This window comes from Rhinoderma darwinii, assembly GCF_050947455.1.
Source record: "Rhinoderma darwinii isolate aRhiDar2 chromosome 5 unlocalized genomic scaffold, aRhiDar2.hap1 SUPER_5_unloc_18, whole genome shotgun sequence".
Lineage (NCBI taxonomy): Eukaryota > Metazoa > Chordata > Amphibia > Anura > Rhinodermatidae > Rhinoderma > Rhinoderma darwinii.
The window spans coordinates 336,535-362,939 of NW_027461774.1; the positions used below are offsets into that span (position 1 = coordinate 336,535).

The window sequence follows — 26,405 nt, forward strand, 5'->3', positions numbered from 1 at the left end:
GTTCCCCTACTCCACTCCACTATTTGACTGTTGTGCTGCATCAATCAATCAATCAATCAATCAATCAATCAATCAATCAATCAATCAATCAATCAATCAGTGGCTGGCTCAGGTGCAGCTCTTTAACTTACCTAAAAGGGAGGGCGGAGAGAAGACAAGGAAGGTGAATGAGGTGTTCCAATGTGAAATGCCGGAAACACAGAAACACAGACGACACACAACAAGAGGTGGCAATCTATTCATTAATTGCATTTAATCAATGAGCTCATTATCACTCATGCATTGTCCAACAGGTGTTGAAATAATGGGATTAAAAGGGGAGATCCCTTCAGAAAGACAGAAACAATAGCAAAGACAAAAAACACTTTTGGAATCTGCTTTTAGTCAACACATAAGGAAAGGGTGTGCACCGGTCCTGGAAATACTGCAATACCAGGTCAATGCGTGGAGTGGACAGAGCAAGCTCTATTTCCATCTCCCTGTTCTAAAAATCCATTTAATATATGGTCCCCAGATAGGGGACGTATCAGATATTAAACTGATAAGAACAGATACTACACTTGATCTTAGCCAAAAGGCCGAGAAGCGATAACCCGAACGGGCCGCGCGTTGCCCGAGCCTGCCCGATACTGCTGTTCAGCCCTTGCAGCGATTCAGCCTACTTCTAGGCAATTCCATGGGGCCCTGCAGGCTCACACACTCACAGCTACACGGGAGGTGAATAAAGGCCGGAGAGGAAGCCAGACAGGATTTGCTTCTTTTGCTTGCACCACAATGCAGTGCTGAAAGAGGAGGAATCTACATAAAAACGCCTTCCTGGCAACGCCCAAATGCCCTGCTGCCATGCAGATAAACACTGGCAGCGGCAGCAAGTGCATGCCCACAGCCACCCCTTGTTCCTTCACACCTTGTATCAGCTGTAATCCAGTCCAGTCCAGTGCTGCCTGCTGAGCAGCACTGACCAACACTGCCTGGGCCCAGGCTTTTATCTCTGAGGCCCCATTATGATGTCAGAAAGCTGGCTCTGGAATCCTGAGGGCTCCACTATGACACGTGCAAAGTTCCGTCTGAACTTTATATAAGACGGTGAGGCTCAGTCAGTCACTCAGTGTTGCCTGAGAGGGCAACACTGCAACAGCCGGCCGCCAGGCTGTCTTTTTTTTGCACAGCTAGTTGCCTCCAGGAGGCCACAAGAGGGAGACAAGGGACTGCAAAATGGAAAATAGGCATCCACCAACTTTACAGACAACTTCTCCTTGCTCCTACAACCTCCATCCTTGCACAGTTTGTTATTCTTCTAGGTAACATAGTAACAAATCCAAATTGCTGCTCTCTTTGTAGGCAAGCAAGGCTTTGTTGCAACTGCAATTCTTACTTCTTCTTGAAATGTAGGGACGACAGTACATTCCATCACATCCATCTAGTGTACACAGGTAGGTCCATTGTGGCGGGCAGGCGAGCGGGCGGGCTGCTTTATTGGCTGTTTGCTGTTCCCCTACTCCACTCCACTATTTGACTGTTGTGCTGCATCAATCAATCAATCAATCAATCAATCAATCAATCAATCAATCAATCAATCAATCAGTGGCTGGCTCAGGTGCAGCTCTTTAACTTACCTAAAAGGGAGGGCGGAGAGAAGACAAGGAAGGTGAATGAGGTGTTCCAATGTGAAATGCCGGAAACACAGAAACACAGACGACACACAACAAGAGGTGGCAATCTATTCATTAATTGCATTTAATCAATGAGCTCATTATCACTCATGCATTGTCCAACAGGTGTTGAAATAATGGGATTAAAAGGGGAGATCCCTTCAGAAAGACAGAAACAATAGCAAAGACAAAAAAACACTTTTGGAATCTGCTTTTAGTCAACACATAAGGAAAGGGTGTACCGGTCCTGGAAATACTGCAATACCAGGTCAATGCGTGGAGTGGACAGAGCAAGCTCTATTTCCATCTCCCTGTTCTAAAAATCCATTTAATATATGGTCCCCAGATAGGGGACGTATCAGATATTAAACTGATAAGAACAGATACTACACTTGATCTTAGCCAAAAGGCCGAGAAGCGATAACCCGAACGGGCCGCGCGTTGCCCGAGCCTGCCCGATACTGCTGTTCAGCCCTTGCAGCGATTCAGCCTACTTCTAGGCAATTCCATGGGGCCCTGCAGGCTCACACACTCACAGCTACACGGGAGGTGAATAAAGGCCGGAGAGGAAGCCAGACAGGATTTGCTTCTTTTGCTTGCACCACAATGCAGTGCTGAAAGAGGAGGAATCTACATAAAAACGCCTTCCTGGCAACGCCCAAATGCCCTGCTGCCATGCAGATAAACACTGGCAGCGGCAGCAAGTGCATGCCCACAGCCACCCCTTGTTCCTTCACACCTTGTATCAGCTGTAATCCAGTCCAGTCCAGTGCTGCCTGCTGAGCAGCACTGACCAACACTGCCTGGGCCCAGGCTTTTATCTCTGAGGCCCCATTATGATGTCAGAAAGCTGGCTCTGGAATCCTGAGGGCTCCACTATGACACGTGCAAAGTTCCGTCTGAACTTTATATAAGACGGTGAGGCTCAGTCAGTCACTCAGTGTTGCCTGAGAGGGCAACACTGCAACAGCCGGCCGCCAGGCTGTCTTTTTTTTGCACAGCTAGTTGCCTCCAGGAGGCCACAAGAGGGAGACAAGGGACTGCAAAATGGAAAATAGGCATCCACCAACTTTACAGACAACTTCTCCTTGCTCCTACAACCTCCATCCTTGCACAGTTTGTTATTCTTCTAGGTAACATAGTAACAAATCCAAATTGCTGCTCTCTTTGTAGGCAAGCAAGGCTTTGTTGCAACTGCAATTCTTACTTCTTCTTGAAATGTAGGGACGACAGTACATTCCATCACATCCATCTAGTGTACACAGGTAGGTCCATTGTGGCGGGCAGGCGAGCGGGCGGGCTGCTTTATTGGCTGTTTGCTGTTCCCCTACTCCACTCCACTATTTGACTGTTGTGCTGCATCAATCAATCAATCAATCAATCAATCAATCAATCAATCAATCAGTGGCTGGCTCAGGTGCAGCTCTTTAACTTACCTAAAAGGGAGGGCGGAGAGAAGACAAGGAAGGTGAATGAGGTGTTCCAATGTGAAATGCCGGAAACACAGAAACACAGACGACACACAACAAGAGGTGGCAATCTATTCATTAATTGCATTTAATCAATGAGCTCATTATCACTCATGCATTGTCCAACAGGTGTTGAAATAATGGGATTAAAAGGGGAGATCCCTTCAGAAAGACAGAAACAATAGCAAAGACAAAAAACACTTTTGGAATCTGCTTTTAGTCAACACATAAGGAAAGGGTGCACCGGTCCTGGAAATACTGCAATACCAGGTCAATGCGTGGAGTGGACAGAGCAAGCTCTATTTCCATCTCCCTGTTCTAAAAATCCATTTAATATATGGTCCCCAGATAGGGGACGTATCAGATATTAAACTGATAAGAACAGATACTACACTTGATCTTAGCCAAAAGGCCGAGAAGCGATAACCCGAACGGGCCGCGCGTTGCCCGAGCCTGCCCGATACTGCTGTTCAGCCCTTGCAGCGATTCAGCCTACTTCTAGGCAATTCCATGGGGCCCTGCAGGCTCACACACTCACAGCTACACGGGAGGTGAATAAAGGCCGGAGAGGAAGCCAGACAGGATTTGCTTCTTTTGCTTGCACCACAATGCAGTGCTGAAAGAGGAGGAATCTACATAAAAACGCCTTCCTGGCAACGCCCAAATGCCCTGCTGCCATGCAGATAAACACTGGCAGCGGCAGCAAGTGCATGCCCACAGCCACCCCTTGTTCCTTCACACCTTGTATCAGCTGTAATCCAGTCCAGTCCAGTGCTGCCTGCTGAGCAGCACTGACCAACACTGCCTGGGCCCAGGCTTTTATCTCTGAGGCCCCATTATGATGTCAGAAAGCTGGCTCTGGAATCCTGAGGGCTCCACTATGACACGTGCAAAGTTCCGTCTGAACTTTATATAAGACGGTGAGGCTCAGTCAGTCACTCAGTGTTGCCTGAGAGGGCAATACTGCAACAGCCGGCCGCCAGGCTGTCTTTTTGTTGCCTCCAGGAGGCCACAAGAGGGAGACAAGGGACTGCAAAATGGAAAATAGGCATCCACCAACTTTACAGACAACTTCTCCTTGCTCCTACAACCTCCATCCTTGCACAGTTTGTTATTCTTCTAGGTAACATAGTAACAAATCCAAATTGCTGCTCTCTTTGTAGGCAAGCAAGGCTTTGTTGCAACTGCAATTCTTACTTCTTCTTGAAATGTAGGGACGACAGTACATTCCATCACATCCATCTAGTGTACACAGGTAGGTCCATTGTGGCGGGCAGGCGAGCGGGCGGGCTGCTTTATTGGCTGTTTGCTGTTCCCCTACTCCACTCCACTATTTGACTGTTGTGCTGCATCAATCAATCAATCAATCAATCAATCAATCAATCAATCAATCAATCAATCAGTGGCTGGCTCAGGTGCAGCTCTTTAACTTACCTAAAAGGGAGGGCGGAGAGAAGACAAGGAAGGTGAATGAGGTGTTCCAATGTGAAATGCCGGAAACACAGAAACACAGACGACACACAACAAGAGGTGGCAATCTATTCATTAATTGCATTTAATCAATGAGCTCATTATCACTCATGCATTGTCCAACAGGTGTTGAAATAATGGGATTAAAAGGGGAGATCCCTTCAGAAAGACAGAAACAATAGCAAAGACAAAAAACACTTTTGGAATCTGCTTTTAGTCAACACATAAGGAAAGGGTGCACCGGTCCTGGAAATACTGCAATACCAGGTCAATGCGTGGAGTGGACAGAGCAAGCTCTATTTCCATCTCCCTGTTCTAAAAATCCATTTAATATATGGTCCCCAGATAGGGGACGTATCAGATATTAAACTGATAAGAACAGATACTACACTTGATCTTAGCCAAAAGGCCGAGAAGCGATAACCCGAACGGGCCGCGCGTTGCCCGAGCCTGCCCGATACTGCTGTTCAGCCCTTGCAGCGATTCAGCCTACTTCTAGGCAATTCCATGGGGCCCTGCAGGCTCACACACTCACAGCTACACGGGAGGTGAATAAAGGCCGGAGAGGAAGCCAGACAGGATTTGCTTCTTTTGCTTGCACCACAATGCAGTGCTGAAAGAGGAGGAATCTACATAAAAACGCCTTCCTGGCAACGCCCAAATGCCCTGCTGCCATGCAGATAAACACTGGCAGCGGCAGCAAGTGCATGCCCACAGCCACCCCTTGTTCCTTCACACCTTGTATCAGCTGTAATCCAGTCCAGTCCAGTGCTGCCTGCTGAGCAGCACTGACCAACACTGCCTGGGCCCAGGCTTTTATCTCTGAGGCCCCATTATGATGTCAGAAAGCTGGCTCTGGAATCCTGAGGGCTCCACTATGACACGTGCAAAGTTCCGTCTGAACTTTATATAAGACGGTGAGGCTCAGTCAGTCACTCAGTGTTGCCTGAGAGGGCAACACTGCAACAGCCGGCCGCCAGGCTGTCTTTTTTTTGCACAGCTAGTTGCCTCCAGGAGGCCACAAGAGGGAGACAAGGGACTGCAAAATGGAAAATAGGCATCCACCAACTTTACAGACAACTTCTCCTTGCTCCTACAACCTCCATCCTTGCACAGTTTGTTATTCTTCTAGGTAACATAGTAACAAATCCAAATTGCTGCTCTCTTTGTAGGCAAGCAAGGCTTTGTTGCAACTGCAATTCTTACTTCTTCTTGAAATGTAGGGACGACAGTACATTCCATCACATCCATCTAGTGTACACAGGTAGGTCCATTGTGGCGGGCAGGCGAGCGGGCGGGCTGCTTTATTGGCTGTTTGCTGTTCCCCTACTCCACTCCACTATTTGACTGTTGTGCTGCATCAATCAATCAATCAATCAATCAATCAATCAATCAATCAATCAATCAATCAATCAATCAATCAATCAATCAGTGGCTGGCTCAGGTGCAGCTCTTTAACTTACCTAAAAGGGAGGGCGGAGAGAAGACAAGGAAGGTGAATGAGGTGTTCCAATGTGAAATGCCGGAAACACAGAAACACAGACGACACACAACAAGAGGTGGCAATCTATTCATTAATTGCATTTAATCAATGAGCTCATTATCACTCATGCATTGTCCAACAGGTGTTGAAATAATGGGATTAAAAGGGGAGATCCCTTCAGAAAGACAGAAACAATAGCAAAGACAAAAAACACTTTTGGAATCTGCTTTTAGTCAACACATAAGGAAAGGGTGCACCGGTCCTGGAAATACTGCAATACCAGGTCAATGCGTGGAGTGGACAGAGCAAGCTCTATTTCCATCTCCCTGTTCTAAAAATCCATTTAATATATGGTCCCCAGATAGGGGACGTATCAGATATTAAACTGATAAGAACAGATACTACACTTGATCTTAGCCAAAAGGCCGAGAAGCGATAACCCGAACGGGCCGCGCGTTGCCCGAGCCTGCCCGATACTGCTGTTCAGCCCTTGCAGCGATTCAGCCTACTTCTAGGCAATTCCATGGGGCCCTGCAGGCTCACACACTCACAGCTACACGGGAGGTGAATAAAGGCCGGAGAGGAAGCCAGACAGGATTTGCTTCTTTTGCTTGTACCACAATGCAGTGCTGAAAGAGGAGGAATCTACATAAAAACGCCTTCCTGGCAACGCCCAAATGCCCTGCTGCCATGCAGATAAACACTGGCAGCGGCAGCAAGTGCATGCCCACAGCCACCCCTTGTTCCTTCACACCTTGTATCAGCTGTAATCCAGTCCAGTCCAGTGCTGCCTGCTGAGCAGCACTGACCAACACTGCCTGGGCCCAGGCTTTTATCTCTGAGGCCCCATTATGATGTCAGAAAGCTGGCTCTGGAATCCTGAGGGCTCCACTATGACACGTGCAAAGTTCCGTCTGAACTTTATATAAGACGGTGAGGCTCAGTCAGTCACTCAGTGTTGCCTGAGAGGGCAACACTGCAACAGCCGGCCGCCAGGCTGTCTTTTTTTTGCACAGCTAGTTGCCTCCAGGAGGCCACAAGAGGGAGACAAGGGACTGCAAAATGGAAAATAGGCATCCACCAACTTTACAGACAACTTCTCCTTGCTCCTACAACCTCCATCCTTGCACAGTTTGTTATTCTTCTAGGTAACATAGTAACAAATCCAAATTGCTGCTCTCTTTGTAGGCAAGCAAGGCTTTGTTGCAACTGCAATTCTTACTTCTTCTTGAAATGTAGGGACGACAGTACATTCCATCACATCCATCTAGTGTACACAGGTAGGTCCATTGTGGCGGGCAGGCGAGCGGGCGGGCTGCTTTATTGGCTGTTTGCTGTTCCCCTACTCCACTCCACTATTTGACTGTTGTGCTCAATCAATCAATCAATCAATCAATCAATCAATCAATCAATCAATCAATCAATCAATCAATCAATCAGTGGCTGGCTCAGGTGCAGCTCTTTAACTTACCTAAAAGGGAGGGCGGAGAGAAGACAAGGAAGGTGAATGAGGTGTTCCAATGTGAAATGCCGGAAACACAGAAACACAGACGACACACAACAAGAGGTGGCAATCTATTCATTAATTGCATTTAATCAATGAGCTCATTATCACTCATGCATTGTCCAACAGGTGTTGAAATAATGGGATTAAAAGGGGAGATCCCTTCAGAAAGACAGAAACAATAGCAAAGACAAAAAACACTTTTGGAATCTGCTTTTAGTCAACACATAAGGAAAGGGTGCACCGGTCCTGGAAATACTGCAATACCAGGTCAATGCGTGGAGTGGACAGAGCAAGCTCTATTTCCATCTCCCTGTTCTAAAAATCCATTTAATATATGGTCCCCAGATAGGGGACGTATCAGATATTAAACTGATAAGAACAGATACTACACTTGATCTTAGCCAAAAGGCCGAGAAGCGATAACCCGAACGGGCCGCGCGTTGCCCGAGCCTGCCCGATACTGCTGTTCAGCCCTTGCAGCGATTCAGCCTACTTCTAGGCAATTCCATGGGGCCCTGCAGGCTCACACACTCACAGCTACACGGGAGGTGAATAAAGGCCGGAGAGGAAGCCAGACAGGATTTGCTTCTTTTGCTTGCACCACAATGCAGTGCTGAAAGAGGAGGAATCTACATAAAAACGCCTTCCTGGCAACGCCCAAATGCCCTGCTGCCATGCAGATAAACACTGGCAGCGGCAGCAAGTGCATGCCCACAGCCACCCCTTGTTCCTTCACACCTTGTATCAGCTGTAATCCAGTCCAGTCCAGTGCTGCCTGCTGAGCAGCACTGACCAACACTGCCTGGGCCCAGGCTTTTATCTCTGAGGCCCCATTATGATGTCAGAAAGCTGGCTCTGGAATCCTGAGGGCTCCACTATGACACGTGCAAAGTTCCGTCTGAACTTTATATAAGACGGTGAGGCTCAGTCAGTCACTCAGTGTTGCCTGAGAGGGCAACACTGCAACAGCCGGCCGCCAGGCTGTCTTTTTTTTGCACAGCTAGTTGCCTCCAGGAGGCCACAAGAGGGAGACAAGGGACTGCAAAATGGAAAATAGGCATCCACCAACTTTACAGACAACTTCTCCTTGCTCCTACAACCTCCATCCTTGCACAGTTTGTTATTCTTCTAGGTAACATAGTAACAAATCCAAATTGCTGCTCTCTTTGTAGGCAAGCAAGGCTTTGTTGCAACTGCAATTCTTACTTCTTCTTGAAATGTAGGGACGACAGTACATTCCATCACATCCATCTAGTGTACACAGGTAGGTCCATTGTGGCGGGCAGGCGAGCGGGCGGGCTGCTTTATTGGCTGTTTGCTGTTCCCCTACTCCACTCCACTATTTGACTGTTGTGCTGCATCAATCAATCAATCAATCAATCAATCAATCAATAATCAATCAATCAATCAATCAATCAATCAATCAATCAATCAATCAGTGGCTGGCTCAGGTGCAGCTCTTTAACTTACCTAAAAGGGAGGGCGGAGAGAAGACAAGGAAGGTGAATGAGGTGTTCCAATGTGAAATGCCGGAAACACAGAAACACAGACGACACACAACAAGAGGTGGCAATCTATTCATTAATTGCATTTAATCAATGAGCTCATTATCACTCATGCATTGTCCAACAGGTGTTGAAATAATGGGATTAAAAGGGGAGATCCCTTCAGAAAGACAGAAACAATAGCAAAGACAAAAAACACTTTTGGAATCTGCTTTTAGTCAACACATAAGGAAAGGGTGCACCGGTCCTGGAAATACTGCAATACCAGGTCAATGCGTGGAGTGGACAGAGCAAGCTCTATTTCCATCTCCCTGTTCTAAAAATCCATTTAATATATGGTCCCCAGATAGGGGACGTATCAGATATTAAACTGATAAGAACAGATACTACACTTGATCTTAGCCAAAAGGCCGAGAAGCGATAACCCGAACGGGCCGCGCGTTGCCCGAGCCTGCCCGATACTGCTGTTCAGCCCTTGCAGCGATTCAGCCTACTTCTAGGCAATTCCATGGGGCCCTGCAGGCTCACACACTCACAGCTACACGGGAGGTGAATAAAGGCCGGAGAGGAAGCCAGACAGGATTTGCTTCTTTTGCTTGCACCACAATGCAGTGCTGAAAGAGGAGGAATCTACATAAAAACGCCTTCCTGGCAACGCCCAAATGCCCTGCTGCCATGCAGATAAACACTGGCAGCGGCAGCAAGTGCATGCCCACAGCCACCCCTTGTTCCTTCACACCTTGTATCAGCTGTAATCCAGTCCAGTCCAGTGCTGCCTGCTGAGCAGCACTGACCAACACTGCCTGGGCCCAGGCTTTTATCTCTGAGGCCCCATTATGATGTCAGAAAGCTGGCTCTGGAATCCTGAGGGCTCCACTATGACACGTGCAAAGTTCCGTCTGAACTTTATATAAGACGGTGAGGCTCAGTCAGTCACTCAGTGTTGCCTGAGAGGGCAACACTGCAACAGCCGGCCGCCAGGCTGTCTTTTTTTTGCACAGCTAGTTGCCTCCAGGAGGCCACAAGAGGGAGACAAGGGACTGCAAAATGGAAAATAGGCATCCACCAACTTAACTTCTCCTTGCTCCTACAACCTCCATCCTTGCACAGTTTGTTATTCTTCTAGGTAACATAGTAACAAATCCAAATTGCTGCTCTCTTTGTAGGCAAGCAAGGCTTTGTTGCAACTGCAATTCTTACTTCTTCTTGAAATGTAGGGACGACAGTACATTCCATCACATCCATCTAGTGTACACAGGTAGGTCCATTGTGGCGGGCAGGCGAGCGGGCGGGCTGCTTTATTGGCTGTTTGCTGTTCCCCTACTCCACTCCACTATTTGACTGTTGTGCTGCATCAATCAATCAATCAATCAATCAATCAATCAATCAATCAATCAATCAATCAATCAGTGGCTGGCTCAGGTGCAGCTCTTTAACTTACCTAAAAGGGAGGGCGGAGAGAAGACAAGGAAGGTGAATGAGGTGTTCCAATGTGAAATGCCGGAAACACAGAAACACAGACGACACACAACAAGAGGTGGCAATCTATTCATTAATTGCATTTAATCAATGAGCTCATTATCACTCATGCATTGTCCAACAGGTGTTGAAATAATGGGATTAAAAGGGGAGATCCCTTCAGAAAGACAGAAACAATAGCAAAGACAAAAAACACTTTTGGAATCTGCTTTTAGTCAACACATAAGGAAAGGGTGCACCGGTCCTGGAAATACTGCAATACCAGGTCAATGCGTGGAGTGGACAGAGCAAGCTCTATTTCCATCTCCCTGTTCTAAAAATCCATTTAATATATGGTCCCCAGATAGGGGACGTATCAGATATTAAACTGATAAGAACAGATACTACACTTGATCTTAGCCAAAAGGCCGAGAAGCGATAACCCGAACGGGCCGCGCGTTGCCCGAGCCTGCCCGATACTGCTGTTCAGCCCTTGCAGCGATTCAGCCTACTTCTAGGCAATTCCATGGGGCCCTGCAGGCTCACACACTCACAGCTACACGGGAGGTGAATAAAGGCCGGAGAGGAAGCCAGACAGGATTTGCTTCTTTTGCTTGCACCACAATGCAGTGCTGAAAGAGGAGGAATCTACATAAAAACGCCTTCCTGGCAACGCCCAAATGCCCTGCTGCCATGCAGATAAACACTGGCAGCGGCAGCAAGTGCATGCCCACAGCCACCCCTTGTTCCTTCACACCTTGTATCAGCTGTAATCCAGTCCAGTCCAGTGCTGCCTGCTGAGCAGCACTGACCAACACTGCCTGGGCCCAGGCTTTTATCTCTGAGGCCCCATTATGATGTCAGAAAGCTGGCTCTGGAATCCTGAGGGCTCCACTATGACACGTGCAAAGTTCCGTCTGAACTTTATATAAGACGGTGAGGCTCAGTCAGTCACTCAGTGTTGCCTGAGAGGGCAACACTGCAACAGCCGGCCGCCAGGCTGTCTTTTTTTTGCACAGCTAGTTGCCTCCAGGAGGCCACAAGAGGGAGACAAGGGACTGCAAAATGGAAAATAGGCATCCACCAACTTTACAGACAACTTCTCCTTGCTCCTACAACCTCCATCCTTGCACAGTTTGTTATTCTTCTAGGTAACATAGTAACAAATCCAAATTGCTGCTCTCTTTGTAGGCAAGCAAGGCTTTGTTGCAACTGCAATTCTTACTTCTTCTTGAAATGTAGGGACGACAGTACATTCCATCACATCCATCTAGTGTACACAGGTAGGTCCATTGTGGCGGGCAGGCGAGCGGGCGGGCTGCTTTATTGGCTGTTTGCTGTTCCCCTACTCCACTCCACTATTTGACTGTTGTGCTCAATCAATCAATCAATCAATCAATCAATCAATCAATCAATCAATCAATCAATCAATCAATCAATCAGTGGCTGGCTCAGGTGCAGCTCTTTAACTTACCTAAAAGGGAGGGCGGAGAGAAGACAAGGAAGGTGAATGAGGTGTTCCAATGTGAAATGCCGGAAACACAGAAACACAGACGACACACAACAAGAGGTGGCAATCTATTCATTAATTGCATTTAATCAATGAGCTCATTATCACTCATGCATTGTCCAACAGGTGTTGAAATAATGGGATTAAAAGGGGAGATCCCTTCAGAAAGACAGAAACAATAGCAAAGACAAAAAACACTTTTGGAATCTGCTTTTAGTCAACACATAAGGAAAGGGTGCACCGGTCCTGGAAATACTGCAATACCAGGTCAATGCGTGGAGTGGACAGAGCAAGCTCTATTTCCATCTCCCTGTTCTAAAAATCCATTTAATATATGGTCCCCAGATAGGGGACGTATCAGATATTAAACTGATAAGAACAGATACTACACTTGATCTTAGCCAAAAGGCCGAGAAGCGATAACCCGAACGGGCCGCGCGTTGCCCGAGCCTGCCCGATACTGCTGTTCAGCCCTTGCAGCGATTCAGCCTACTTCTAGGCAATTCCATGGGGCCCTGCAGGCTCACACACTCACAGCTACACGGGAGGTGAATAAAGGCCGGAGAGGAAGCCAGACAGGATTTGCTTCTTTTGCTTGCACCACAATGCAGTGCTGAAAGAGGAGGAATCTACATAAAAACGCCTTCCTGGCAACGCCCAAATGCCCTGCTGCCATGCAGATAAACACTGGCAGCGGCAGCAAGTGCATGCCCACAGCCACCCCTTGTTCCTTCACACCTTGTATCAGCTGTAATCCAGTCCAGTCCAGTGCTGGCAGCACTGACCAACACTGCCTGGGCCCAGGCTTTTATCTCTGAGGCCCCATTATGATGTCAGAAAGCTGGCTCTGGAATCCTGAGGGCTCCACTATGACACGTGCAAAGTTCCGTCTGAACTTTATATAAGACGGTGAGGCTCAGTCAGTCACTCAGTGTTGCCTGAGAGGGCAACACTGCAACAGCCGGCCGCCAGGCTGTCTTTTTTTTGCACAGCTAGTTGCCTCCAGGAGGCCACAAGAGGGAGACAAGGGACTGCAAAATGGAAAATAGGCATCCACCAACTTTACAGACAACTTCTCCTTGCTCCTACAACCTCCATCCTTGCACAGTTTGTTATTCTTCTAGGTAACATAGTAACAAATCCAAATTGCTGCTCTCTTTGTAGGCAAGCAAGGCTTTGTTGCAACTGCAATTCTTACTTCTTCTTGAAATGTAGGGACGACAGTACATTCCATCACATCCATCTAGTGTACACAGGTAGGTCCATTGTGGCGGGCAGGCGAGCGGGCGGGCTGCTTTATTGGCTGTTTGCTGTTCCCCTACTCCACTCCACTATTTGACTGTTGTGCTGCATCAATCAATCAATCAATCAATCAATCAATCAATCAATCAATCAATCAATCAATCAATCAATCAATCAATCAATCAATCAGTGGCTGGCTCAGGTGCAGCTCTTTAACTTACCTAAAAGGGAGGGCGGAGAGAAGACAAGGAAGGTGAATGAGGTGTTCCAATGTGAAATGCCGGAAACACAGAAACACAGACGACACACAACAAGAGGTGGCAATCTATTCATTAATTGCATTTAATCAATGAGCTCATTATCACTCATGCATTGTCCAACAGGTGTTGAAATAATGGGATTAAAAGGGGAGATCCCTTCAGAAAGACAGAAACAATAGCAAAGACAAAAAACACTTTTGGAATCTGCTTTTAGTCAACACATAAGGAAAGGGTGCACCGGTCCTGGAAATACTGCAATACCAGGTCAATGCGTGGAGTGGACAGAGCAAGCTCTATTTCCATCTCCCTGTTCTAAAAATCCATTTAATATATGGTCCCCAGATAGGGGACGTATCAGATATTAAACTGATAAGAACAGATACTACACTTGATCTTAGCCAAAAGGCCGAGAAGCGATAACCCGAACGGGCCGCGCGTTGCCCGAGCCTGCCCGATACTGCTGTTCAGCCCTTGCAGCGATTCAGCCTACTTCTAGGCAATTCCATGGGGCCCTGCAGGCTCACACACTCACAGCTACACGGGAGGTGAATAAAGGCCGGAGAGGAAGCCAGACAGGATTTGCTTCTTTTGCTTGCACCACAATGCAGTGCTGAAAGAGGAGGAATCTACATAAAAACGCCTTCCTGGCAACGCCCAAATGCCCTGCTGCCATGCAGATAAACACTGGCAGCGGCAGCAAGTGCATGCCCACAGCCACCCCTTGTTCCTTCACACCTTGTATCAGCTGTAATCCAGTCCAGTCCAGTGCTGCCTGCTGAGCAGCACTGACCAACACTGCCTGGGCCCAGGCTTTTATCTCTGAGGCCCCATTATGATGTCAGAAAGCTGGCTCTGGAATCCTGAGGGCTCCACTATGACACGTGCAAAGTTCCGTCTGAACTTTATATAAGACGGTGAGGCTCAGTCAGTCACTCAGTGTTGCCTGAGAGGGCAACACTGCAACAGCCGGCCGCCAGGCTGTCTTTTTTTTGCACAGCTAGTTGCCTCCAGGAGGCCACAAGAGGGAGACAAGGGACTGCAAAATGGAAAATAGGCATCCACCAACTTTACAGACAACTTCTCCTTGCTCCTACAACCTCCATCCTTGCACAGTTTGTTATTCTTCTAGGTAACATAGTAACAAATCCAAATTGCTGCTCTCTTTGTAGGCAAGCAAGGCTTTGTTGCAACTGCAATTCTTACTTCTTCTTGAAATGTAGGGACGACAGTACATTCCATCACATCCATCTAGTGTACACAGGTAGGTCCATTGTGGCGGGCAGGCGAGCGGGCGGGCTGCTTTATTGGCTGTTTGCTGTTCCCCTACTCCACTCCACTATTTGACTGTTGTGCTGCATCAATCAATCAATCAATCAATCAATCAATCAATCAATCAATCAATCAATCAATCAATCAGTGGCTGGCTCAGGTGCAGCTCTTTAACTTACCTAAAAGGGAGGGCGGAGAGAAGACAAGGAAGGTGAATGAGGTGTTCCAATGTGAAATGCCGGAAACACAGAAACACAGACGACACACAACAAGAGGTGGCAATCTATTCATTAATTGCATTTAATCAATGAGCTCATTATCACTCATGCATTGTCCAACAGGTGTTGAAATAATGGGATTAAAAGGGGAGATCCCTTCAGAAAGACAGAAACAATAGCAAAGACAAAAAACACTTTTGGAATCTGCTTTTAGTCAACACATAAGGAAAGGGTGCACCGGTCCTGGAAATACTGCAATACCAGGTCAATGCGTGGAGTGGACAGAGCAAGCTCTATTTCCATCTCCCTGTTCTAAAAATCCATTTAATATATGGTCCCCAGATAGGGGACGTATCAGATATTAAACTGATAAGAACAGATACTACACTTGATCTTAGCCAAAAGGCCGAGAAGCGATAACCCGAACGGGCCGCGCGTTGCCCGAGCCTGCCCGATACTGCTGTTCAGCCCTTGCAGCGATTCAGCCTACTTCTAGGCAATTCCATGGGGCCCTGCAGGCTCACACACTCACAGCTACACGGGAGGTGAATAAAGGCCGGAGAGGAAGCCAGACAGGATTTGCTTCTTTTGCTTGCACCACAATGCAGTGCTGAAAGAGGAGGAATCTACATAAAAACGCCTTCCTGGCAACGCCCAAATGCCCTGCTGCCATGCAGATAAACACTGGCAGCGGCAGCAAGTGCATGCCCACAGCCACCCCTTGTTCCTTCACACCTTGTATCAGCTGTAATCCAGTCCAGTCCAGTGCTGCCTGCTGAGCAGCACTGACCAACACTGCCTGGGCCCAGGCTTTTATCTCTGAGGCCCCATTATGATGTCAGAAAGCTGGCTCTGGAATCCTGAGGGCTCCACTATGACACGTGCAAAGTTCCGTCTGAACTTTATATAAGACGGTGAGGCTCAGTCAGTCACTCAGTGTTGCCTGAGAGGGCAACACTGCAACAGCCGGCCGCCAGGCTGTCTTTTTTTTGCACAGCTAGTTGCCTCCAGGAGGCCACAAGAGGGAGACAAGGGACTGCAAAATGGAAAATAGGCATCCACCAACTTTACAGACAACTTCTCCTTGCTCCTACAACCTCCATCCTTGCACAGTTTGTTATTCTTCTAGGTAACATAGTAACAAATCCAAATTGCTGCTCTCTTTGTAGGCAAGCAAGGCTTTGTTGCAACTGCAATTCTTAATTCTTCTTGAAATGTAGGGACGACAGTACATTCCATCACATCCATCTAGTGTACACAGGTAGGTCCATTGTGGCGGGCAGGCGAGCGGGCGGGCTGCTTTATTGGCTGTTTGCTGTTCCCCTACTCCACTCCACTATTTGACTGTTGTGCTGCATCAATCAATCAATCAATCAATCAATCAATCAATCAGTGGCTGGCTCAGGTGCAGCTCTTTAACTTACCTAAAAGGGAGGGCGGAGAGAAGACAAGGAAGGTGAATGAGGTGTTCCAATGTGAAATGCCGGAAACACAGAAACACAGACGACACACAACAAGAGGTGGCAATCTATTCATTAATTGCATTTAATCAATGAGCTCATTATCACTCATGCATTGTCCAACAGGTGTTGAAATAATGGGATTAAAAGGGGAGATCCCTTCAGAAAGACAGAAACAATAGCAAAGACAAAAAACACTTTTGGAATCTGCTTTTAGTCAACACATAAGGAAAGGGTGCACCGGTCCTGGAAATACTGCAATACCAGGTCAATGCGTGGAGTGGACAGAGCAAGCTCTATTTCCATCTCCCTGTTCTAAAAATCCATTTAATATATGGTCCCCAGATAGGGGACGTATCAGATATTAAACTGATAAGAACAGATACTACACTTGATCTTAGCCAAAAGGCCGAGAAGCGATAACCCGAACGGGCCGCGCGTTGCCCGAGCCTGCCCGATACTGCTGTTCAGCCCTTGCAGCGATTCAGCCTACTTCTAGGCAATTCCATGGGGCCCTGCAGGCTCACACACTCACAGCTACACGGGAGGTGAATAAAGGCCGGAGAGGAAGCCAGACAGGATTTGCTTCTTTTGCTTGTACCACAATGCAGTGCTGAAAGAGGAGGAATCTACATAAAAACGCCTTCCTGGCAACGCCCAAATGCCCTGCTGCCATGCAGATAAACACTGGCAGCGGCAGCAAGTGCATGCCCACAGCCACCCCTTGTTCCTTCACACCTTGTATCAGCTGTAATCCAGTCCAGTCCAGTGCTGCCTGCTGAGCAGCACTGACCAACACTGCCTGGGCCCAGGCTTTTATCTCTGAGGCCCCATTATGATGTCAGAAAGCTGGCTCTGGAATCCTGAGGGCTCCACTATGACACGTGCAAAGTTCCGTCTGAACTTTATATAAGACGGTGAGGCTCAGTCAGTCACTCAGTGTTGCCTGAGAGGGCAACACTGCAACAGCCGGCCGCCAGGCTGTCTTTTTTTTGCACAGCTAGTTGCCTCCAGGAGGCCACAAGAGGGAGACAAGGGACTGCAAAATGGAAAATAGGCATCCACCAACTTTACAGACAACTTCTCCTTGCTCCTACAACCTCCATCCTTGCACAGTTTGTTATTCTTCTAGGTAACATAGTAACAAATCCAAATTGCTGCTCTCTTTGTAGGCAAGCAAGGCTTTGTTGCAACTGCAATTCTTACTTCTTCTTGAAATGTAGGGACGACAGTACATTCCATCACATCCATCTAGTGTACACAGGTAGGTCCATTGTGGCGGGCAGGCGAGCGGGCGGGCTGCTTTATTGGCTGTTTGCTGTTCCCCTACTCCACTCCACTATTTGACTGTTGTGCTGCATCAATCAATCAATCAATCAATCAATCAATCAATCAATCAATCAATCAATCAATCAATCAATCAGTGGCTGGCTCAGGTGCAGCTCTTTAACTTACCTAAAAGGGAGGGCGGAGAGAAGACAAGGAAGGTGAATGAGGTGTTCCAATGTGAAATGCCGGAAACACAGAAACACAGACGACACACAACAAGAGGTGGCAATCTATTCATTAATTGCATTTAATCAATGAGCTCATTATCACTCATGCATTGTCCAACAGGTGTTGAAATAATGGGATTAAAAGGGGAGATCCCTTCAGAAAGACAGAAACAATAGCAAAGACAAAAAACACTTTTGGAATCTGCTTTTAGTCAACACATAAGGAAAGGGTGCACCGGTCCTGGAAATACTGCAATACCAGGTCAATGCGTGGAGTGGACAGAGCAAGCTCTATTTCCATCTCCCTGTTCTAAAAATCCATTTAATATATGGTCCCCAGATAGGGGACGTATCAGATATTAAACTGATAAGAACAGATACTACACTTGATCTTAGCCAAAAGGCCGAGAAGCGATAACCCGAACGGGCCGCGCGTTGCCCGAGCCTGCCCGATACTGCTGTTCAGCCCTTGCAGCGATTCAGCCTACTTCTAGGCAATTCCATGGGGCCCTGCAGGCTCACACACTCACAGCTACACGGGAGGTGAATAAAGGCCGGAGAGGAAGCCAGACAGGATTTGCTTCTTTTGCTTGTACCACAATGCAGTGCTGAAAGAGGAGGAATCTACATAAAAACGCCTTCCTGGCAACGCCCAAATGCCCTGCTGCCATGCAGATAAACACTGGCAGCGGCAGCAAGTGCATGCCCACAGCCACCCCTTGTTCCTTCACACCTTGTATCAGCTGTAATCCAGTCCAGTCCAGTGCTGCCTGCTGAGCAGCACTGACCAACACTGCCTGGGCCCAGGCTTTTATCTCTGAGGCCCCATTATGATGTCAGAAAGCTGGCTCTGGAATCCTGAGGGCTCCACTATGACACGTGCAAAGTTCCGTCTGAACTTTATATAAGACGGTGAGGCTCAGTCAGTCACTCAGTGTTGCCTGAGAGGGCAACACTGCAACAGCCGGCCGCCAGGCTGTCTTTTTTTTGCACAGCTAGTTGCCTCCAGGAGGCCACAAGAGGGAGACAAGGGACTGCAAAATGGAAAATAGGCATCCACCAACTTTACAGACAACTTCTCCTTGCTCCTACAACCTCCATCCTTGCACAGTTTGTTATTCTTCTAGGTAACATAGTAACAAATCCAAATTGCTGCTCTCTTTGTAGGCAAGCAAGGCTTTGTTGCAACTGCAATTCTTACTTCTTCTTGAAATGTAGGGACGACAGTACATTCCATCACATCCATCTAGTGTACACAGGTAGGTCCATTGTGGCGGGCAGGCGAGCGGGCGGGCTGCTTTATTGGCTGTTTGCTGTTCCCCTACTCCACTCCACTATTTGACTGTTGTGCTGCATCAATCAATCAATCAATCAATCAATCAATCAATCAATCAATCAATCAATCAGTGGCTGGCTCAGGTGCAGCTCTTTAACTTACCTAAAAGGGAGGGCGGAGAGAAGACAAGGAAGGTGAATGAGGTGTTCCAATGTGAAATGCCGGAAACACAGAAACACAGACGACACACAACAAGAGGTGGCAATCTATTCATTAATTGCATTTAATCAATGAGCTCATTATCACTCATGCATTGTCCAACAGGTGTTGAAATAATGGGATTAAAAGGGGAGATCCCTTCAGAAAGACAGAAACAATAGCAAAGACAAAAAACACTTTTGGAATCTGCTTTTAGTCAACACATAAGGAAAGGGTGCACCGGTCCTGGAAATACTGCAATACCAGGTCAATGCGTGGAGTGGACAGAGCAAGCTCTATTTCCATCTCCCTGTTCTAAAAATCCATTTAATATATGGTCCCCAGATAGGGGACGTATCAGATATTAAACTGATAAGAACAGATACTACACTTGATCTTAGCCAAAAGGCCGAGAAGCGATAACCCGAACGGGCCGCGCGTTGCCCGAGCCTGCCCGATACTGCTGTTCAGCCCTTGCAGCGATTCAGCCTACTTCTAGGCAATTCCATGGGGCCCTGCAGGCTCACACACTCACAGCTACACGGGAGGTGAATAAAGGCCGGAGAGGAAGCCAGACAGGATTTGCTTCTTTTGCTTGCACCACAATGCAGTGCTGAAAGAGGAGGAATCTACATAAAAATGCCTTCCTGGCAACGCCCAAATGCCCTGCTGCCATGCAGATAAACACTGGCAGCGGCAGCAAGTGCATGCCCACAGCCACCCCTTGTTCCTTCACACCTTGTATCAGCTGTAATCCAGTCCAGTCCAGTGCTGCCTGCTGAGCAGCACTGACCAACACTGCCTGGGCCCAGGCTTTTATCTCTGAGGCCCCATTATGATGTCAGAAAGCTGGCTCTGGAATCCTGAGGGCCCCACTATGACACGTGCAAAGTTCCGTCTGAACTTTATATAAGACGGTGAGGCTCAGTCAGTCACTCAGTGTTGCCTGAGAGGGCAACACTGCAACAGCCGGCCGCCAGGCTGTCTTTTTTTTGCACAGCTAGTTGCCTCCAGGAGGCCACAAGAGGGAGACAAGGGACTGCAAAATGGAAAATAGGCATCCACCAACTTTACAGACAACTTCTCCTTGCTCCTACAACCTCCATCCTTGCACAGTTTGTTATTCTTCTAGGTAACATAGTAACAAATCCAAATTGCTGCTCTCTTTGTAGGCAAGCAAGGCTTTGTTGCAACTGCAATTCTTACTTCTTCTTGAAATGTAGGGACGACAGTACATTCCATCACATCCATCTAGTGTACACAGGTAGGTCCATTGTGGCGGGCAGGCGAGCGGGCGGGCTGCTTTATTGGCTGTTTGCTGTTCCCCTACTCCACTCCACTATTTGACTGTTGTGCTGCATCAATCAATCAATCAATCAATCAATCAATCAATCAATCAATCAATCAATCAGTGGCTGGCTCAGGTGCAGCTCTTTAACTTACCTAAAAGGGAGGGCGGAGAGAAGACAAGGAAGGTGAATGAGGTGTTCCAATGTGAAATGCCGGAAACACAGAAACACAGACGACACACAACAAGAGGTGGCAATCTATTCATTAATTGCATTTAATCAATGAGCTCATTATCACTCATGCATTGTCCAACAGGTGTTGAAATAATGGGATTAAAAGGGGAGATCCCTTCAGAAAGACAGAAACAATAGCAAAGACAAAAAACACTTTTGGAATCTGCTTTTAGTCAACACATAAGGAAAGGGTGCACCGGTCCTGGAAATACTGCAATACCAGGTCAATGCGTGGAGTGGACAGAGCAAGCTCTATTTCCATCTCCCTGTTCTAAAAATCCATTTAATATATGGTCCCCAGATAGGGGACGTATCAGATATTAAACTGATAAGAACAGATACTACACTTGATCTTAGCCAAAAGGCCGAGAAGCGATAACCCGAACGGGCCGCGCGTTGCCCGAGCCTGCCCGATACTGCTGTTCAGCCCTTGCAGCGATTCAGCCTACTTCTAGGCAATTCCATGGGGCCCTGCAGGCTCACACACTCACAGCTACACGGGAGGTGAATAAAGGCCGGAGAGGAAGCCAGACAGGATTTGCTTCTTTTGCTTGCACCACAATGCAGTGCTGAAAGAGGAGGAATCTACATAAAAACGCCTTCCTGGCAACGCCCAAATGCCCTGCTGCCATGCAGATAAACACTGGCAGCGGCAGCAAGTGCATGCCCACAGCCACCCCTTGTTCCTTCACACCTTGTATCAGCTGTAATCCAGTCCAGTCCAGTGCTGCCTGCTGAGCAGCACTGACCAACACTGCCTGGGCCCAGGCTTTTATCTCTGAGGCCCCATTATGATGTCAGAAAGCTGGCTCTGGAATCCTGAGGGCTCCACTATGACACGTGCAAAGTTCCGTCTGAACTTTATATAAGACGGTGAGGCTCAGTCAGTCACTCAGTGTTGCCTGAGAGGGCAACACTGCAACAGCCGGCCGCCAGGCTGTCTTTTTTTTGCACAGCTAGTTGCCTCCAGGAGGCCACAAGAGGGAGACAAGGGACTGCAAAATGGAAAATAGGCATCCACCAACTTTACAGACAACTTCTCCTTGCTCCTACAACCTCCATCCTTGCACAGTTTGTTATTCTTCTAGGTAACATAGTAACAAATCCAAATTGCTGCTCTCTTTGTAGGCAAGCAAGGCTTTGTTGCAACTGCAATTCTTACTTCTTCTTGAAATGTAGGGACGACAGTACATTCCATCACATCCATCTAGTGTACACAGGTAGGTCCATTGTGGCGGGCAGGCGAGCGGGCGGGCTGCTTTATTGGCTGTTTGCTGTTCCCCTACTCCACTCCACTATTTGACTGTTGTGCTGCATCAATCAATCAATCAATCAATCAATCAATCAATCAATCAATCAATCAGTGGCTGGCTCAGGTGCAGCTCTTTAACTTACCTAAAAGGGAGGGCGGAGAGAAGACAAGGAAGGTGAATGAGGTGTTCCAATGTGAAATGCCGGAAACACAGAAACACAGACGACACACAACAAGAGGTGGCAATCTATTCATTAATTGCATTTAATCAATGAGCTCATTATCACTCATGCATTGTCCAACAGGTGTTGAAATAATGGGATTAAAAGGGGAGATCCCTTCAGAAAGACAGAAACAATAGCAAAGACAAAAAACACTTTTGGAATCTGCTTTTAGTCAACACATAAGGAAAGGGTGCACCGGTCCTGGAAATACTGCAATACCAGGTCAATGCGTGGAGTGGACAGAGCAAGCTCTATTTCCATCTCCCTGTTCTAAAAATCCATTTAATATATGGTCCCCAGATAGGGGACGTATCAGATATTAAACTGATAAGAACAGATACTACACTTGATCTTAGCCAAAAGGCCGAGAAGCGATAACCCGAACGGGCCGCGCGTTGCCCGAGCCTGCCCGATACTGCTGTTCAGCCCTTGCAGCGATTCAGCCTACTTCTAGGCAATTCCATGGGGCCCTGCAGGCTCACACACTCACAGCTACACGGGAGGTGAATAAAGGCCGGAGAGGAAGCCAGACAGGATTTGCTTCTTTTGCTTGCACCACAATGCAGTGCTGAAAGAGGAGGAATCTACATAAAAACGCCTTCCTGGCAACGCCCAAATGCCCTGCTGCCATGCAGATAAACACTGGCAGCGGCAGCAAGTGCATGCCCACAGCCACCCCTTGTTCCTTCACACCTTGTATCAGCTGTAATCCAGTCCAGTCCAGTGCTGCCTGCTGAGCAGCACTGACCAACACTGCCTGGGCCCAGGCTTTTATCTCTGAGGCCCCATTATGATGTCAGAAAGCTGGCTCTGGAATCCTGAGGGCTCCACTATGACACGTGCAAAGTTCCGTCTGAACTTTATATAAGACGGTGAGGCTCAGTCAGTCACTCAGTGTTGCCTGAGAGGGCAACACTGCAACAGCCGGCCGCCAGGCTGTCTTTTTTTTGCACAGCTAGTTGCCTCCAGGAGGCCACAAGAGGGAGACAAGGGACTGCAAAATGGAAAATAGGCATCCACCAACTTTACAGACAACTTCTCCTTGCTCCTACAACCTCCATCCTTGCACAGTTTGTTATTCTTCTAGGTAACATAGTAACAAATCCAAATTGCTGCTCTCTTTGTAGGCAAGCAAGGCTTTGTTGCAACTGCAATTCTTACTTCTTCTTGAAATGTAGGGACGACAGTACATTCCATCACATCCATCTAGTGTACACAGGTAGGTCCATTGTGGCGGGCAGGCGAGCGGGCGGGCTGCTTTATTGGCTGTTTGCTGTTCCCCTACTCCACTCCACTATTTGACTGTTGTGCTGCATCAATCAATCAATCAATCAATCAATCAATCAATCAATCAATCAATCAATCAATCAATCAGTGGCTGGCTCAGGTGCAGCTCTTTAACTTACCTAAAAGGGAGGGCGGAGAGAAGACAAGGAAGGTGAATGAGGTGTTCCAATGTGAAATGCCGGAAACACAGAAACACAGACGACACACAACAAGAGGTGGCAATCTATTCATTAATTGCATTTAATCAATGAGCTCATTATCACTCATGCATTGTCCAACAGGTGTTGAAATAATGGGATTAAAAGGGGAGATCCCTTCAGAAAGACAGAAACAATAGCAAAGACAAAAAACACTTTTGGAATCTGCTTTTAGTCAACACATAAGGAAAGGGTGCACCGGTCCTGGAAATACTGCAATACCAGGTCAATGCGTGGAGTGGACAGAGCAAGCTCTATTTCCATCTCCCTGTTCTAAAAATCCATTTAATATATGGTCCCCAGATAGGGGACGTATCAGATATTAAACTGATAAGAACAGATACTACACTTGATCTTAGCCAAAAGGCCGAGAAGCGATAACCCGAACGGGCCGCGCGTTGCCCGAGCCTGCCCGATACTGCTGTTCAGCCCTTGCAGCGATTCAGCCTACTTCTAGGCAATTCCATGGGGCCCTGCAGGCTCACACACTCACAGCTACACGGGAGGTGAATAAAGGCCGGAGAGGAAGCCAGACAGGATTTGCTTCTTTTGCTTGTACCACAATGCAGTGCTGAAAGAGGAGGAATCTACATAAAAACGCCTTCCTGGCAACGCCCAAATGCCCTGCTGCCATGCAGATAAACACTGGCAGCGGCAGCAAGTGCATGCCCACAGCCACCCCTTGTTCCTTCACACCTTGTATCAGCTGTAATCCAGTCCAGTCCAGTGCTGCCTGCTGAGCAGCACTGACCAACACTGCCTGGGCCCAGGCTTTTATCTCTGAGGCCCCATTATGATGTCAGAAAGCTGGCTCTGGAATCCTGAGGGCTCCACTATGACACGTGCAAAGTTCCGTCTGAACTTTATATAAGACGGTGAGGCTCAGTCAGTCACTCAGTGTTGCCTGAGAGGGCAACACTGCAACAGCCGGCCGCCAGGCTGTCTTTTTTTTGCACAGCTAGTTGCCTCCAGGAGGCCACAAGAGGGAGACAAGGGACTGCAAAATGGAAAATAGGCATCCACCAACTTTACAGACAACTTCTCCTTGCTCCTACAACCTCCATCCTTGCACAGTTTGTTATTCTTCTAGGTAACATAGTAACAAATCCAAATTGCTGCTCTCTTTGTAGGCAAGCAAGGCTTTGTTGCAACTGCAATTCTTACTTCTTCTTGAAATGTAGGGACGACAGTACATTCCATCACATCCATCTAGTGTACACAGGTAGGTCCATTGTGGCGGGCAGGCGAGCGGGCGGGCTGCTTTATTGGCTGTTTGCTGTTCCCCTACTCCACTCCACTATTTGACTGTTGTGCTGCATCAATCAATCAATCAATCAATCAATCAATCAATCAATCAATCAATCAATCAGTGGCTGGCTCAGGTGCAGCTCTTTAACTTACCTAAAAGGGAGGGCGGAGAGAAGACAAGGAAGGTGAATGAGGTGTTCCAATGTGAAATGCCGGAAACACAGAAACACAGACGACACACAACAAGAGGTGGCAATCTATTCATTAATTGCATTTAATCAATGAGCTCATTATCACTCATGCATTGTCCAACAGGTGTTGAAATAATGGGATTAAAAGGGGAGATCCCTTCAGAAAGACAGAAACAATAGCAAAGACAAAAAACACTTTTGGAATCTGCTTTTAGTCAACACATAAGGAAAGGGTGCACCGGTCCTGGAAATACTGCAATACCAGGTCAATGCGTGGAGTGGACAGAGCAAGCTCTATTTCCATCTCCCTGTTCTAAAAATCCATTTAATATATGGTCCCCAGATAGGGGACGTATCAGATATTAAACTGATAAGAACAGATACTACACTTGATCTTAGCCAAAAGGCCGAGAAGCGATAACCCGAACGGGCCGCGCGTTGCCCGAGCCTGCCCGATACTGCTGTTCAGCCCTTGCAGCGATTCAGCCTACTTCTAGGCAATTCCATGGGGCCCTGCAGGCTCACACACTCACAGCTACACGGGAGGTGAATAAAGGCCGGAGAGGAAGCCAGACAGGATTTGCTTCTTTTGCTTGCACCACAATGCAGTGCTGAAAGAGGAGGAATCTACATAAAAATGCCTTCCTGGCAACGCCCAAATGCCCTGCTGCCATGCAGATAAACACTGGCAGCGGCAGCAAGTGCATGCCCACAGCCACCCCTTGTTCCTTCACACCTTGTATCAGCTGTAATCCAGTCCAGTCCAGTGCTGCCTGCTGAGCAGCACTGACCAACACTGCCTGGGCCCAGGCTTTTATCTCTGAGGCCCCATTATGATGTCAGAAAGCTGGCTCTGGAATCCTGAGGGCCCCACTATGACACGTGCAAAGTTCCGTCTGAACTTTATATAAGACGGTGAGGCTCAGTCAGTCACTCAGTGTTGCCTGAGAGGGCAACACTGCAACAGCCGGCCGCCAGGCTGTCTTTTTTTTGCACAGCTAGTTGCCTCC

General features: G+C 47.7%; 18 non-coding genes across 18 annotated transcripts; all 18 read right to left on the bottom strand.

The window, feature by feature from the left end:
* Window positions 1–399: 399 nt before the first annotated feature.
* On the bottom strand, window positions 400–590 carry LOC142686683 (U2 spliceosomal RNA). The gene has a single exon (XR_012856003.1). It is a non-coding gene; the product is annotated as a U2 spliceosomal RNA (small nuclear RNA).
* Window positions 591–1,883: 1,293 nt separating this feature from the next.
* On the bottom strand, window positions 1,884–2,074 carry LOC142686695 (U2 spliceosomal RNA). The gene has a single exon (XR_012856014.1). It is a non-coding gene; the product is annotated as a U2 spliceosomal RNA (small nuclear RNA).
* Window positions 2,075–3,354: 1,280 nt separating this feature from the next.
* On the bottom strand, window positions 3,355–3,545 carry LOC142686657 (U2 spliceosomal RNA). The gene has a single exon (XR_012855979.1). It is a non-coding gene; the product is annotated as a U2 spliceosomal RNA (small nuclear RNA).
* Window positions 3,546–4,821: 1,276 nt separating this feature from the next.
* Window positions 4,822–5,012, bottom strand: LOC142686659 (U2 spliceosomal RNA). Its single transcript, XR_012855981.1, has one exon. It is a non-coding gene; the product is annotated as a U2 spliceosomal RNA (small nuclear RNA).
* A 1,308-nt stretch (window positions 5,013–6,320) lies between these two features.
* LOC142686660 (U2 spliceosomal RNA) lies at window positions 6,321–6,511 on the bottom strand. Its single transcript, XR_012855982.1, has one exon. It is a non-coding gene; the product is annotated as a U2 spliceosomal RNA (small nuclear RNA).
* Window positions 6,512–7,811: 1,300 nt separating this feature from the next.
* Window positions 7,812–8,002, bottom strand: LOC142686661 (U2 spliceosomal RNA). Its single transcript, XR_012855983.1, has one exon. It is a non-coding gene; the product is annotated as a U2 spliceosomal RNA (small nuclear RNA).
* A 1,315-nt stretch (window positions 8,003–9,317) lies between these two features.
* On the bottom strand, window positions 9,318–9,508 carry LOC142686662 (U2 spliceosomal RNA). Its single transcript, XR_012855984.1, has one exon. It is a non-coding gene; the product is annotated as a U2 spliceosomal RNA (small nuclear RNA).
* Window positions 9,509–10,793: 1,285 nt separating this feature from the next.
* Window positions 10,794–10,984, bottom strand: LOC142686663 (U2 spliceosomal RNA). The gene has a single exon (XR_012855985.1). It is a non-coding gene; the product is annotated as a U2 spliceosomal RNA (small nuclear RNA).
* Window positions 10,985–12,284: 1,300 nt separating this feature from the next.
* Window positions 12,285–12,475, bottom strand: LOC142686664 (U2 spliceosomal RNA). Its single transcript, XR_012855986.1, has one exon. It is a non-coding gene; the product is annotated as a U2 spliceosomal RNA (small nuclear RNA).
* A 1,308-nt stretch (window positions 12,476–13,783) lies between these two features.
* On the bottom strand, window positions 13,784–13,974 carry LOC142686666 (U2 spliceosomal RNA). The gene has a single exon (XR_012855987.1). It is a non-coding gene; the product is annotated as a U2 spliceosomal RNA (small nuclear RNA).
* A 1,296-nt stretch (window positions 13,975–15,270) lies between these two features.
* LOC142686667 (U2 spliceosomal RNA) lies at window positions 15,271–15,461 on the bottom strand. The gene has a single exon (XR_012855988.1). It is a non-coding gene; the product is annotated as a U2 spliceosomal RNA (small nuclear RNA).
* Window positions 15,462–16,733: 1,272 nt separating this feature from the next.
* Window positions 16,734–16,924, bottom strand: LOC142686668 (U2 spliceosomal RNA). The gene has a single exon (XR_012855989.1). It is a non-coding gene; the product is annotated as a U2 spliceosomal RNA (small nuclear RNA).
* Window positions 16,925–18,224: 1,300 nt separating this feature from the next.
* LOC142686669 (U2 spliceosomal RNA) lies at window positions 18,225–18,415 on the bottom strand. The gene has a single exon (XR_012855990.1). It is a non-coding gene; the product is annotated as a U2 spliceosomal RNA (small nuclear RNA).
* A 1,288-nt stretch (window positions 18,416–19,703) lies between these two features.
* On the bottom strand, window positions 19,704–19,894 carry LOC142686671 (U2 spliceosomal RNA). Its single transcript, XR_012855992.1, has one exon. It is a non-coding gene; the product is annotated as a U2 spliceosomal RNA (small nuclear RNA).
* A 1,288-nt stretch (window positions 19,895–21,182) lies between these two features.
* LOC142686672 (U2 spliceosomal RNA) lies at window positions 21,183–21,373 on the bottom strand. The gene has a single exon (XR_012855993.1). It is a non-coding gene; the product is annotated as a U2 spliceosomal RNA (small nuclear RNA).
* A 1,284-nt stretch (window positions 21,374–22,657) lies between these two features.
* Window positions 22,658–22,848, bottom strand: LOC142686673 (U2 spliceosomal RNA). Its single transcript, XR_012855994.1, has one exon. It is a non-coding gene; the product is annotated as a U2 spliceosomal RNA (small nuclear RNA).
* Window positions 22,849–24,144: 1,296 nt separating this feature from the next.
* Window positions 24,145–24,335, bottom strand: LOC142686674 (U2 spliceosomal RNA). The gene has a single exon (XR_012855995.1). It is a non-coding gene; the product is annotated as a U2 spliceosomal RNA (small nuclear RNA).
* A 1,288-nt stretch (window positions 24,336–25,623) lies between these two features.
* Window positions 25,624–25,814, bottom strand: LOC142686675 (U2 spliceosomal RNA). The gene has a single exon (XR_012855996.1). It is a non-coding gene; the product is annotated as a U2 spliceosomal RNA (small nuclear RNA).
* Window positions 25,815–26,405: the final 591 nt, after the last annotated feature.